The following is a 15,613-nucleotide window of genomic DNA, read 5'->3' on the forward strand; positions in this document are numbered from 1 at the left end:
GAAAAATTCCTTTGTAGTCTTGTGGAGGATGGGTGGTGGTGGGGAAAGGCTGGAGGCAGGGAGACCAATTGGGAGGGCACTTTGCTAGTGCGGGTGAGGCCACGAGGGACTGCATGAACTAGAGTGGCGTGGCAGGACCTACATCAATAAGGTGGAAATAGAAGTATAAAGTTTGGCTATTGATGGACCATGGGATGAGAGGAAGTGAGGAGTTGGTAACACTGAGGTTTTGAGCAAGGTGGGCAGTACCCTCAACAGTAAGGGGGAAGTGTGGACGAGGGGAAAGGGAGAGAATTCTGAACATTGGATATTCCGAGTTTGAGAAGTCTGTGGGACATCCTGTTTGAAATATCTGGTGTGCAATTGGTGATTTGGGGCTGGCACTGAAGAGAGAGGTGATGGCTGGGTACATAGCTATGTAGACATGGTAGTTGAACTCATGAAAGCTGATGAGGTCACCAAATGAGATCATATGGAGAGAACAGGGAAGACGGCCCAGGATATAGCCCTGGGGGATACTCGTGGTTAGGGGGCACGATGTGGAAGTAGATTCAACAAAGAAAGCTGAGAGGGAGAACCAGTGAAGGAGAAGGCACCTAGTACTGCTATCAGCCACAGAGAGATGAAGAAAGGTAAAGGTCAGGGAAGGATTGTTTGGTTTAGTAGTTAGGACACTGCTGGCCATATTGCAAGAGCTGAGGAGAGGAAGGAGGGCAGTGAGAGTCTGGCTTTTTAAAGGAGTTTGGCAGAGAGAGGGGAAGGGGAAGAGAGGTGTAGCAGGGCAGGCTCTCCTAAGGCATCTTCAGGGATAAGGGAGGCAAGGGAAGCAGCCCCACTGGAGAGGGAAAGAGAAAAGATTAGAGACAAAGGGGGATTAAGGCATCTGGAGAGGGCTTGGCCTTGCTGAGCAGAAGGACCACCTCCTCATGGGAGATGGGAAGAAAGGAGAAGCTGGGGCCTGAGGTCAGGGGCTTCAGAAGGGGAGAAGGGTAACTTTGGGGAGGAGGAGGAGGAAGGTTCTCAGCTGTGAGGGCTGGTGGTACCAGGGGTGATGTAGGAGGCTTGAGGAGAGAAGGGAAGGTTTGGAATAGCCTTGAGGGGGGCATCATCAGTAACTGGGTGGCATCTCCTTCTGAGCCTCCTGCTCTGGCATGACCTCTGTCTCTTGCCCCAGGGTCCCAGCTCAGCCAGGCCATCATCCGTCAGTACTACATGCCTCCTGACATCGACCAGCTCTTTGGGACCATCCCCAGTCCAAGGCTGGAGGACATATTCGACAAGAGTGAACTGCATTAGCACAGGCGCACCGGCTTGGCTGACTGGCTTTCTCTGCTGCTCCCGGGGACCAGCCACTTGTAGGCATGGCCTGAAGAAGCCGAGAAGGGATGGCGAGGTCCCTCGTGGCTCTCACATGAATTCAGAATGACTGTGTATGTGTTTAAGAATTGAAGTTTTTAGTGTAGGCAAACACAAAGGGAGTTTGGAGCCAAAGGCCTTTCTAGAGCTGCAGTGGGAGCCAGGCCTGGGGGCAGCACAGACGAGACCCCAAGAAGCTGCGAGCTTGAGGGCCAGCAGCGCTTGAAGCACCCACACAATGAGCTGGCAGTATGAGTGCTAGGTAGCTAGTTAGGCTTGTTGGGCTCCAGAATTTTGAGGGTAGACTAATAAAATGTTTTTCTTGACATGATGTGGAGTTCTTGCTGTTGGGGAGGTTCTTGCTCATGGAGCTCTGAAGCCTGGCCTGGGCCAGCAGCAGTGCCAAGGGTGGGCTGGTAGGGGACATGGAGTCGTAGGCTTGAGGCATCAGAGTTTGGCAGGTAGCTGGACTGGCACTGCTGACCCCCAGGAGCAGGCAAGGAACAACAGGTTTTGAGATGTCCGTCCACCCTGACGGCCCATGTTCCAAGGATCTGTCTAGCTCTACCTTTCCCTCCTGGCCCTGACAGTCCATGTCCTATATTCTGAGGCCCCTCCCAGCTCACACTTTCCACATTCTCTCCCTCCCAATTTGGGGCACTTGTGAGTCTGAGGGGCCCAGAATTGGCCTAGGGGCAGATGGGCAGCCAGGGTTCAGTGGGAATTGCTCAGAAACTCTTCTAATTTAGTCAAGAGTGTGGATCAAATGGGGGCCCATCTCCAACTGCAGCATCTAAACTTGGAAATGTTTGTGCCCTGCTGGGGGAAGAGTAATAATACCAATATCAATGATATAACAATAGTAGCTCTAGTCCTTATGTCTCTCTAAGGTTTGCAAAGCACTTTGCAAAGGTTGTCTCTTATCCTTGCCACATTGGGAGGTGTGTTATTATCCCCATTTTTCAGATGGGAAAAACAAGTCAGGCAGCAGCTAAGTGAGTTGCCCAGGGCCGCATGCAGCCAGTACGTGTCTGAGGCAGTATTGGAACTGGAGTCTTCTTGACTTAAAGCCCAGCACTCTTCATCTGGCTGCAGATACCTACTCTCTGTGTGACCTTAGCCAAGTCACTTAAGTGTTGTTAGCCTCAGTTTGGTCATCTGTAAAACGAGCTAGAGAAACAATGGTAACTTCTTTCAGTACCTCTGCCAAGAAAACCCCAAATGGGTGATGGAGAGTCAGACATGCTGAAAACAATGTATTATTTTAGGGTGATGATGGAGTGCTTCGTGCATTTGTGAGAACAACCATTCCCATTTTAGGATGAGAAAAATGAGGCCCTGACTCTCATCACCACCTCAAGGTCCAGAAGTGGAGCTGGAGCTTGAACCTGTGCCTTCTGACCCCAGAATCAGGGTTCTCAGTATGACAAGAGCTAGCGTTGCCATCACCTTGCTATAGTACACCATCACCTTCATCTGAGCTAAAAATGCCTATGGTAAAGAAAGGTTACCTTTACAGGTAAAGAAAGAGGGCAGCCAATGCTAACTCCAACACTATCTGGCCTTGCAGCCCTTGTCTCGGCACTTATTTCCCTTTTGGAGGTTATTTTCACTTTCCAAAATAAATTCAGACGGGGGCAGCTAGTTGGTTCAGTGAAGAGAGCACCGGGCCTGGAGACAGAAGGACCTGAGTTCAAATCCAGTCTTAGACCAGACCCAGCTCTGCTGGGCTTTTATGGGTTCATTTGTATGACCTGGCAACTGAAACATTTCTTTCTTTCCCTTTCTTATTTAGTTATTGTGAGAAATCACTCGGAGGAGGGCTTCACTCCAGAATTAGGTAGACTACAGTTGCACCATATATATCCCAGGTTCTGCTAGAAGTCAAACAGTGAAAGGAAGACTATGGTCTTAATTAGCTTTGAAGGATCAAAAATCATAAGCAACTGTAGCAATAGATGACCTCATTTCCACTCCATAATTGGGAAGATCTCTGGCATTAACTGTGTGAGGTTAGGCAAATACCCTTTCAACAAAGATATTCAGTGTTTTCAAGACCCTCCCAGCTCTGCCTGTCTGCATGCTGAGGACCCTCCTAATGTGGCCAGTCTGTATAGTCAGAGGTCCCCTTGGAACAGTGACATTCTGGGTTCCAATGTCCCTTTCAGTTCTGCAATTCTGTCATGGTAGTATGATCTGCCCAATCTCTGATGTTTTGTGTTCTAGGGTCACTTCTAGCTCTGACATTCCACAAAATTTGCTACTTATTTAACAAATATCCTTCATCGCTAAGACCAGCCATTTTCTTGTACATATTTCCTCCCAGTTTTGTACTTGTCAGTGGGCTACATTTACACTTTGCCTGGTGCATCATAGCTGGGCATGGTTGCTTGCTCATTACTTTTATTATCCTCTGACATGGCTATCCCTCTCTCATCCATGAAGAAGAGCATGATCATTGATCTCCCCAGCTTCTCAGGGCAGGGGTGACCTGGGAGACAGTGATTTGCTGACCCAACCCTCCACCAGCTACCTCCTATATTTATTGAGGGGGCTGAATCTCAGGGGTACAAGGGATGGGCAAAGAAATGGATAGACTGTGCCATGTACACTTCCAGTTCCGCTTCTTCCTCCATGCCTGTGTGGCACCTGCAACGGTTTCAGTCAGATAAGTCACCTGGAGGCCAAGAGAATAGTCAGGTTCTCTTGTCTGGAGTTCTGTTGGGGGCGGGTAACTTAAAACGAACCCAGTAGGGCCCGTAGTGGGGGAGGGGGAAAGGGGAGGCCTTGGCACAAGGAACGCATGGGCAGACCAAGAGGGCGGATCTTGGAGTCCCACCGGGGGACCTGTGTGGATGGGGGTGGAGGCGCGTCACCAGGCAGCCAGGTGGGCTCAGACCTCACAAAGGCCATCGATGAAGTCACCGACCAACAACTCTGCTCTGCCCATGGCTGCCTGAGTATCTCTGATGTCCCAGAGTTCAAATCTAGCAGGGTGTGAGATTGCAGGAGAGCAGCTGAACGCCCACCCGAGGATCTGGGACCTTAGGGGCCACACTGCACCTGCTTGAAAACCTCGAAGTTAACTCTGATATAGTTCAATGGTCGCAAGTATTATCTGACTTTCATTTTCACCCCTTTAGATTCTGAGGGCAGGCAGTAGGCTGGAGCGGGGAACACCTCTGATGGGGAGGAAGCTGCAGACAGCCCCAGGGCTTCACTGCAGGCTTTCAAGTCAGATCACTGACTAGCAGGGCAAACTTCTTGCTTGGAAGTTTCCTTGAGGGAAAGCATTAGACTACTACTTTGCTTTTTGCTTTTTGTTTTTTGTTTTTCTGCTGGAATGGGTGATTCAGGGGGGAGGTCGGCATGCAGGAGTACCTCAGAATGGATTGGAAGGTTTTGTGAGTTGGATGGCTAAAGGAGACATTAGGGGTCTTCTGGTCCAACCTCTTCATTTTTGAGAAAGTGTAAATGAGGACAAGAGGAGGTCAGGGACATGGCCAACGATACAGAGGCAGTAAGTACCTGAAGCAGGCTGTCAGCCCAGTTTTCTCTTGCTTGACACCCTAGTTGGCTTATGCGTTCACATCTCTGTCCTTTGACATCCAAGTTTCGTAGGGGGAAGATCCCTCACAAAGCACTGCCAAGAAACAGTTTCCTGCCTAATGTGGGATTAGTGTAGGTTGCCCAGAGAGTTACCAGGGTGGCCAGAGCAAATATCACCCCTTTCCTGAATGGGTTTCTTCCTTTTCTGAAATGGGAGGGGAGGGAGTGGATGATCTTCAGTGGCTTCACTCTTAGCCCTACTTGAACGTGTTCCTGGAAGTTGGATGTGAAAGCCTAGGCAAAGCCCCTCTTTCCTGCCCTCTGAAAATACCCAGTCTAGTGTGGGGGAGAGGAGTGTCTGCAATATGGTGAACTTGTTAGAGGTTGGGCAAAGGAGGAAAAGCTAGGTGACAGGGGGATCTGCCACAGCTTGCTGCACTTGGCCTTTCAAAGATGGGAAAGAGGTTGGAAGGTGGTCACATAGCAAAGGTATCAATTTTGGACTGAACAAAGGGAGCAATGTGGGTTCAATGGGGGTCCTGAAGGAGTCACAGTGAGTACAGGAGCCTGAATAACACCTTGACCAACGCTCATGTGCCCTTTCTTTTACAAACCTTAGCAGGTCTATGAGATTTTTCTCAGGAAGAAGAGTTCTTCCCTACCTTGTTGAGATCATTCTCAAGGACAGCTCTAAGATCATCTCCTTGACGGCAAATGTCTGAAGTGGGAGATCGGGCAAGCAACTAAATCAAATTGCCTGTAGAAATGATGCCACAAATACAGGAGTTCAGGAGTCCTGGAATGCTTTATCAAAAGGCTCAGTGGCTGGTCCCACACCAGTGACAAAGCAGAGCTAAAAGAAATGTGGCTTACAATAAAAACTCCTCCAAGCTGAACTCTTCTTCTCTCTTGCTCATGATTGAAAAGGGGATGTGTTTTGAAGAAAGGGCTAAGGATCTCTCTCCCTCTCTGTCTCTGTCTCTCTCTCTCTCATACCCCCCCCACAGATACACACACTTGCACACACACACATACACAGCGGCAGGGAACACTCCACCCCCCCTCATATAATCATTTCATGTGGAATTTAATCTGAGAGAAATCATTTGTAATTTGGAGGTTCAAGAGAAGCATTAGAAAAAGAATCTTTGATAAAGGACCCATTTCTCAAAGACATAGAGAGGTGAGTCAAATTTATGAAAAAAATAAGAGACCATCTCCCACTGAAAATGGTGAAAGGATATGGATAGTCACTTTTCAGATGAAGTGATCAAAGCTATCTATACTCATGAAAAAATATCCTAAATCACTATTGATTAGAGAAATGCAAATTAGAGCAACTCTGAGATAACACCCTATACCTGTCAAATTGGCAAATGTGACAGAAAAGCAAAGAGAAAATTTGGAGAGAATTTGGGGAAAATTGAGACACTAATGCACTAGTGGTGTTGTCAAGTGATTAACACTTCTTGACAGCAAATTGGAAGTATACCCAAAGAATTATAAAGCCACATATACCATCTGAATTAGCAACACCAATACTAGATCTGTATGCCAAAGGGGTTAAAAAAAAGCAAAACGGCCCATATATACTACATATGTAATACACAAACACATGTATCATATATATGTGCTATAAAATATTTGTAACAGCTCTTTTTGTTGTGCCAACCAGAAATTAAGGACTTGCCCTTTACTGGGAAATGGCTGAATAAGTTGGGGAATAGAATGGTAATGGAATAATCGTGTACACTAAGAAATGAAGAGTAGAATGCTCTCAGAAAAACCTTACATGAACTGATGCAACGTGAAGTAAGCAGAAGAAGAACATTGTAAACCTTAACAAAAATAATGCATGATGATCAAATTTAAATGACTTAGCTATTCTCAGCAATAGAAAGATTAAGAAAAAAAAATCTAAAGGACTTATGATGAAAAATGCTATCAATTCAGAGAATGAGGTGATGGAGTCTAAATGCAGAATGAAGTATATTTCTTTTTAATTTGTAATTTTTCTTGTGTGTTGTTTTGGTCTCTTTTTTACATCATGAAAAATATGAAAACATATTTTGCGTATGTATAACCTATACGAAATTACTTGCCTTCTTAATGAGAGGGGACAGGAAGAAAGGAAAGAATTTGGAACTGATAATTTTGAAATATAAATGTTAAAACTGGTCTTATATGGCATTTAGGAAAAAGAAAATATTAAATCTCTCTCTGTATCTATGTATCTATCTTTAGAAAGGGCAGCATGTCAGAAAACTGCTACAAAGCTTCAAAGAGTTTAGAGTGCTAGGAAGATTAATGAAGTTTCATAATTGAAGCAATCGTTCCAGTAAGCAGCACTAAATCCCACTTTGGACTTTCAGAAAAGAATAGGCTAAAAAACTGCTAAAACATCTTAGTACATTTTGTAGGTTTAGAGATTAAGAAGATAGAGATTAATCATTAAGGAGTTTGGAGAGTAATTATTTTCACTTGGCAGAAGCTAAAGATATGCTGAGATATTTTAGTGAGTTTTGGGGTACCACTCTGAAAGTGTGTTTTAAGGAAAACTAAGAATTAAACTTTGTAAAAGTTTTGGGTAAGGAGATATTAAGCAATTTATTTTCCTGAAGCTCAATAGAACTATTCTTTTAATGTAATATAATAGAAGAAGATAGGTAGCTTGAAAGTAATTCATGAGTGAATAGATATACGCACACACGCATGTAAACACGTGTGTATGTGTGTGTGTGTGGTATAAATACCCCCCACCTACACACACCACATATACCCATTCAGGTTGTGTTTTATAACTGCTATTTGTTAACACTTTTTTGACCATGAAAAAAAAATAGATTGTTTAGATCAGGGAAACCCTGAGATGCTGATCCCAGTTCAGCTGACCCCTATCTCACATTAAGGACCTACTGAGCTTATATTTTAGCTCAGAAAACTCCTGTAACTCCACAGTTCAGAGAATTTCCCTCTCTGATCCTGTTAAGCCCTCTCATCTCAGAGAAGCTTTCCAAATAAAGATGATGAGGGGGCAGCTAAGTGGCGCAGTGGATAGAGCACTGGCCCTGAAGTGAGGAGGACCTGAGTTCAGATCCGGACTCAGACCAAACACTTGACACTTACTAGCTGTGTGATCCTGGACAACTCACTTAACCCCAATTACCTAAAAAATAAATAAATAAATAAATAAATGAAAAGGAAAAAAAAATAAAGGTGATGAAAAAAAAAAGATGGAAAAATACAGGGAAACTTCAGTTACACTATGGTCCCAGAAAATTCATTGTCTGTGTCATCTTAATCAAGCTATATTATCTGTTTGCCTCAATTTCCTGATACAGAAAGAAAAAAAATTATACTTGTACCCACATCTTAGTATTGTTGTGAACATCAAGTGATATAGTGATTGTGAAGTGCTTAATGCAGTGACTGACACGTGCTAAGCACTTTGTAAATGTTGACTTGCTACAATTATTATTATTATTATTTCTTTAATTGAATGTAACTGCATACTGATTTGTTTTTATTTTTTTTTGTTTTTTCCATATGCTTTTGAGTTGAAAATTTTTCTCCCTTTTCCTCCCCCCCACCCTCCCCAAGACAGTGCACAATCTGTTATAGGCTTTACATTTACATACCCATTAAATATATTTTAACATTAGTGAAGTTGTAAGTAAAAATTAAAACCAATACGAGGAACCATCGGAAAGATGAAACAAAACTCAACAGAAGGTAAAAATAAGTGATAGCGATTCAACTTCCATAGTTCTTTCTTTGAATGTGAACAGCATTATCCATCCCGAGGCCTCTGGAAATGTCTTAGATCCTCATAATGCTGAGAAACGTTCAGTTTAACAATCTTAGTCATTGCATAACGTGGTTTTATTGTGTACAAAGTCCTCTTGGTTCTGCTCACTTCACTCAGCATCAGACCTTATAATTCTTTCCAGGTTTTTCTGAAGTCAGCCTGTTCATCATTTCTTACAGCACAATAGTATTCCATTACATTCATATACCACAACTTGCTCAGCCATTCCCCAATTCATGGGCATCCTCCCAATTTCCAATTCTTTGCCACCACAAAAAGAGCTGCTATGTATATTTTTGTACATATGGGTCCTTTTCTCATTTGTTTGATTCCTTTGGGATATAGCCCTAGAAGTGCTATTGCTGAATCAAAGGGTATGCACATTTTTGTAGCCCTTTGGGCATAGTTCCAAATTGTTCTCCAAAATGGTTGGATCATTTCACAACTCCACCAACAATGTATTAGCGTTTCAATTTTCCCACATCCTCTCCAACGTTTATCATTTTCCTCTTTTGTCATGTTGGCCAATCTTATAGGTGTGATGTGGTACCTCAGAGTTGTTTTGATTTGCATTTCTCTAATCAATAACGATTTAGAGCATTTTTTCATATGACTATAGATGACTTTAATTTCTTTGTCTGAGAACTGTCTGTTCATATCCTTTGACCATTTATCAGTTGGGAATGGCTTGTGTTCTTATAAATTTGTTTTAATTCTCTATATATTTTAGAAATGAGGCCTTTACCAGAGAGAGACTGGTTGTAAAAATTCTTTCCCAATGTTCTACCTTCCTTCTAATCTTAGTTGCATTGGCTTTGTTTGTGCAAAAACGTTTCAATTTAATGTAATCAAAAGTTTGGAAGTCTCGTATTTCATTGAATATCCACCTCCTCCCTTGAAAAATTATGCTCATTTTTGCTGGGTAATTAAATCTTGGCTGCATTCCAAGCTCCTTTGCCTTACGGAATATCATGTTCCATGCTCTGCAGTCTTTTAATGTAGAAGCTGCAAGGTCCTGTGTAATCCTGACTGTGGTTCCATGATATTTAAATTCTTTCTTTCTGGCTGCTTGCAGCACCTTCTCTTTCATCTGGTAATTTTGGAATTTTGCTATTATGTTTCTTGGTGTTGTCAGTTTGGGATCTCTTTCAGGTGGTGATCAGTGGATTCTTTCTATGGTAATTTTCCCTTCTGGTTCTAGGACTTCTGGGCAGTTTTCCTTTATGATTTCGTGAAACATACTGTCCAGGCTCTTTTTTTCATCATGATTTTCAGGTAGTCTAATAATTTTTAAATTGTCTCTCCTGAGTCGATTTTCCAGGTTGGTTGTTTTACTGATGAGGTATTTTACATTTTTATCGATTTTTTTCATTTTTTTGTTTCTGTTTCACTGATTCTTGCTCTCTCATAGAGACATTCGTTTCCATTTGTCCAATTCTAGTTTTTAGCAGATTGTTTTCTTCTGTTAGTTTTTGTACTTCCTTCTTCAACTGGCCAATTGTATTTTTTAGGGACTTGTTTTCTTCAGTGTACTCTTCTGTTAGTTTTGTCCTTCCTTCTTCAATTGGCTAATTGAGTTTTTTAGGGACTTGTTTTCTTCAGTGTATTTTTTTTTCCAAGCGGCCAATTGTATTTTTGAAGGACTCTTTTACCTCTCTCATTTGACTATTAAAATCCTTCTTGAGATCTTCTAAGAAGGATTTTTGAGCTTCAGATCAGTTCATATTCCCTTTTGTTGTTGCAGATGTGGGTTTGTTGACAATGTTGTCCTCTTCAGAATTTCTCTCTTGATCTTCACTCTTCTCATAATATGAGTCTATTGTACCTTTCTTTTTACTCATGGTTTCTTTATTCCCTGGCCCTTAAAGAGATTGAGCTCTCCTGCTGGGGAACAGAGGACACTGACCCAAGCTTCTTGTGTTGGGAACCTAGCTCTTGGTCCCTGGCTTTGCGTTCTGCAGCCTCTTATGCTGGGATTTGGAGGCTGTAGGTTTCTGGCAGCTTACCTTGTGTTGGGCTGGAATCAGCAAGGCCGGAACTTTCAGCAATTCTAGGTTGCCTGCTTTTCCTTTCCTTTAGCTTTCTTCTGCTCCTTTTAGATGGCTGCTGCAGGATGTTTATCTGCCTGGGGCCCTCTGCAGTGTTGTCTCCCTCGTTTCTGCTAATGCCCTGCAGATTCCTTTACAACAGAGTGCCGAGACTCCTGGTGGTTTTCTGAGCTGGTTTCCACCGGTTCCCCTGCCCTCACTGAGGCACTCGGAGGTCCAGGTGTTGGTGTTTGCTGCTCTACCACCTGGGCTTCAGGATTGCTTCACAATTGGATGCTTCAGGGCTCCTACAGCTCACCTGATGTTGGGTTGGAATCAGCAAGGTCGGGGCTTTAGGAAGCCTTTAGGTTGTTTTCTTCACCTCCTTTCAGATGAATGCCCCAGGGTACTTATCCGCCTGGGGCCCCTTGTTTTTGCTGAGGCACTGGGAGACCTGTTTGCTGGGCTACTGCACTGCTGCTCCTTGTCTTTCTTCTAGTTCAGGTGTTCCAGGTTTTTTTTTTTCTGGGCTGATATTTTCTGGGTTTGCAGAGGTTGATAGGGGAGAGTGAGAGCGACTACCTTTTCACTCCACCATCTTCCATACTGATTTTTTGATATGATTAAAATAAAACACCAAATGCAATAAGATTAATAATATTTATATAGAATAATTTGGAAATTCATTTGGCTCAATTAACACATTCTAACTGGCAATAAGTTTTGTTTCATAATTTCAATACAGGATACTGTGTTTCCTATTACTGTAATTCTAAATTCTCTTCTGTTGTGAAATTGGAGATTCCAATCCATCAGCAATGCTGTTAGGAAAATATCTTTTTTAAAAAATTTGGATTATGATAGATTATGAATTCAGCTTTTAAAAAATGTGATAAAATAGATATTTAAATATTGTTAAACATTTAATGAGTTACATTTTGTTTAAAAAGAGATGAGGATAATAAGTTTACTAACATAGAGTGAGTTTTTATTTGAAAATTTTTGACTGTCAATTATAAAATTTACAAAAAATGTATAAAGTGGTTTAAGGATATGACTTCAATACATCACAATAAGTCAACTATCAGGTATTTGCTGTATATTTGAATCCCAGAATGTGGTTACTTTTAATTTATAAGTAAAGAAAAAATGAAATGGAACTATTAGGGGAAAATGTAGAATTAATAATATTCAAGCTCTAAGTTGTGGTTAGTGAAATTTTGCTTTTTGACATAAAACTTTTGGGATTATAATTTACTATTGTTTTGCGTTTTGATTATGGGAATGGATGTCTGAATTGTCCTGAAAGGAATATTAGAAAATGACTTTTAAGCTGCATTCTGAGAAGTAGTAAAGGTGGATATCTGTGCCTGTGAAAAGTTTGGGGACAGCTTTGGCATGGACTGAGAAAGGATCTCATTGACTCAGGTTCCCCATTCTGCTATTTCCTTTCTGAAAAGTAAATTTCCTCATCTGATTAAATCCTTAACCTTGATTTTGGTACCCTGTGACCATGATTGACTGTCAGATATGACTCAAGCCTCAAATCAAACAGAGCTCAGGGATTTTTCCTACTGTTACTGTATATGACATTCATATAACTATGTCCCTCCATTCTCTTTTATAATAAATTTCTCTAATCTGGGCAGGTGGGTAAAAGTTGTATAACTACAATAAAACAATCTGTTAATTAATAGCTCTGAATTCCTATAATGACCTGCAACTATGAAATATCCTAGAATTTATTCTGTATTTGTGGTCAAATTGTAATATAGGAATGATATGCTCCAAAAGGGTGAAGCAGCCAAAGTGATGAAACAAAGACATAATGAAAAAGTTTCCTACTTAAATGGAATAACACACTTTGAGAAAGTAACAAGATGAGAATTCTTCTCTAAGAACTGATGGGAAGAGGTGGAAGAATGGTGGGTAAGCCTTGAAACTTATCCTCACGAAAGAGGGAATGACACTCAGTTGAGTATATAAATCTATCACATATATGTACATATTTATTTAGTTTTTAACACTCACTTTTAGAAGACTTGGGAGTTCTAAATTTTCTCATCCTCCTTTCCCTCCCCTCTCCCCAGCATGGTGTGCAAGATGATATAGGCCATACACATACAATCCTATTAAACATATTTTCACATTAGTCATGTTGTAAAGAAGAACCATAACTGAAGGGAAAAACCACAAGAAAGAAGAAACAAACAAACAAACAAAAGAGTGAAAACAGTGCATTTTGATCTGCATTCAGGCTGCTGGATGTGGATGGCATTTTCCTTCAGGAGTTTTTTGGAATTGTCTTAGATCCTTGCACTGGGGAGAATAGCTAAGTCTATCAAAGTTCGTTATCACACAGTGTTACTTTTTCTGTTTACAATGTTCTCCTGGTTTTGCTCACTTCACTCAGCACTAGTTCATTCAGCTCTTAGAAATCTATCTTAACCTACAGGAAAGGGAAGAGAATAAGTGAAAAGGAGAGGAGCTAATAGAAGCTAGAACAAGTTAAGGGAAGTACTGATACAAAGCAAAATATACTTTTTGAGAAGGGATAAGGAAAAAGGAGAGAGGGAGAAGGCTGAACAGGGAAAAATAAGATGGAGGGAAATACATGGATAATAATCTTAATTGTGAATGTAAAGGGGATAAACTCATCATAAGCACAGAAACAGACAGCAGAATAGATTAGACATAAAAAATAAGCAACAAGCTTGAAACGGAGATATACAGATGAAAAATAAAAATAAGGGGCTATTATGCTTCAACTGAGGAAAAGCAGGTAGCAGCCATGATCTGAGATAACCAAAGACAAAAACAGACCTGACTAAAAGAGATAAAAGGGAAATGATGTTTTGCTAAATTGTACCATACACAATGAATAATACTAATATTAAACATATATGCATCAAATGACATAGCATCCGAAATGTTAAAGGAAAAGGCAAATGAGTTAAAGGAGGAAATAGACAGTGAAACCATACTAGCAGGGCACTTCAACTTTCTCCACTCACAGCATGATAACTCTAACCACAAAATTAACAAGAAAGAAATTAAGAAGCTGAATAGAATTTTAGAAAAGCTTGACAGGATAGTCTTCTGGAAAAAAATGAATGGGAAGAAAAAAGATAGTACCTTTTTTTTCTGCTCTGTATGGTATCTTCAGAAACACTGACAATATATCAGTGTATAAAAATCTTACAATCAAATACAGAAAAGCAGAAGTATTAAATGCATCCTTTTTAGGCCATAATGCAATACACACACACACACACATATATACATATATATATATACATATATATGTATATATATACATGCATACTTGTATATATATATATATATATGTACATACACATGTATATACTGAATGAAAAGCAGTGAAAATACACATTAAAAATAATGGAAAACTGAATAATCTAATTATAAAGAACAAGTCAAAAACAAAGCATAAAATATCAATAATTTCATTAAAGAAAATGACAATGATGAGTCAACATACCAACATTTGTAGGATGCAGCCAAAGCGATACATAGGAGAAATTTTCTAACTCAATATGCTTATATCAAAAAATAGGAAGAAGAGCAGATCAGTAAATTGAGCACACAACTAAAAAATGTAAAAAAATGAAATATTAAAAATCCCCAATTAAAAACCAGATTTAACATCCTGAAAATCAAAGGAGAGATTAATAAAACTGAAAGCTGAGAATGAAACCGATACATCTAAGAGTTGCTTTTATGGAAAAAAAACAGTAAAATAGATCAACTCTCGGTAATTTGATTTGTTTTTTAAAAAGCAAGAAACAAATTTTTAAAAATTTTTTTGCTGTTATTAAACTTTTTTCAGTTCTGTGTCACTATTTGTGATGCCCTTTGGTGATTTCTTGGCCAAAGTATAGGAGTGATTTACCATTTCCTTCTCCAACTCATTTTACAAATGAGGAACTAAGGCAAATAGGCTTACATGAGTTGCACAGGGATCACACAGTTAGTAAGTATCAGAGGCTAAATGTGAACTCAGGGAAATGAGTCATTCTGATTTCAGACTCTGAACTCTATCCATGGTTCCAGCTGACTGTCTAACCAGACTACCAGTATCAAAATGAAAAGGGTGACTTCACCACCCATGAAAATGAAATTCACACAAAAATTAGTACCTATTTTACCAAACTGTATGCCAATAAGTCTTACAATCTAAGTGAGATGATGAATATTGAGAAAGACATATGTTACCTATATTAAGAGAAAAAGAAAAAGAATACTTAAATTACCAAGTAATTAAAACATAAATTGTGGGTGGGTAGGTGGCACAGTGGATAGAGCTGGCCCTGAAGTCCAGAAGACCTGAGTTCAAATCTGGCCTCAGAACAAACAGTTGACACTTATTAGCTGTGTAACCCTGGACAAGTCACTTAACCCCAATTGCCTAATATGTGTGTGTGTGTGTGTGTGTGTGTGTGTGTGTGTGTGTGTATGTATGTAAGTAAGTCCTTACCTCTAGTAGTTATGGTCTTTGGATTTCTTTCGGGGATTAAATGACTTGCCCAGGGTCACACAGCTAGTAAGTGTCAAGTCTCTGGTCTGAGATCAGATTTGAACTCAGGTCCTCCTGACTCCAGTCTTTGGATTTCTTGAACACCAAATTACTAGGTTCATTGGCTTCTCACACTATGCCCAGATTGCCTCTCCTTTATCACAAACTGTAGGATTGAGTGGTCACTTCCTCCCAGCACTCCCATCATTTCTACTCCAGCAAAGAGTTGCTTCCTATTACTGAGAATCTGATCCTGAATAGTCAGTCAATGAACATAGGTTAAGCACTTACTATGTGACAGGCACTTTGCTAAGTAAGTGCTGGGGATACAAAGAA

The sequence above is a fragment of the Phascolarctos cinereus genome, unplaced genomic scaffold (genome assembly GCF_003287225.1).
Source record: "Phascolarctos cinereus isolate Bilbo 61053 unplaced genomic scaffold, phaCin_HiC Scaffold_76;HRSCAF=610, whole genome shotgun sequence".
In the NCBI taxonomy this organism is placed as follows: Eukaryota; Metazoa; Chordata; class Mammalia; order Diprotodontia; family Phascolarctidae; genus Phascolarctos; species Phascolarctos cinereus.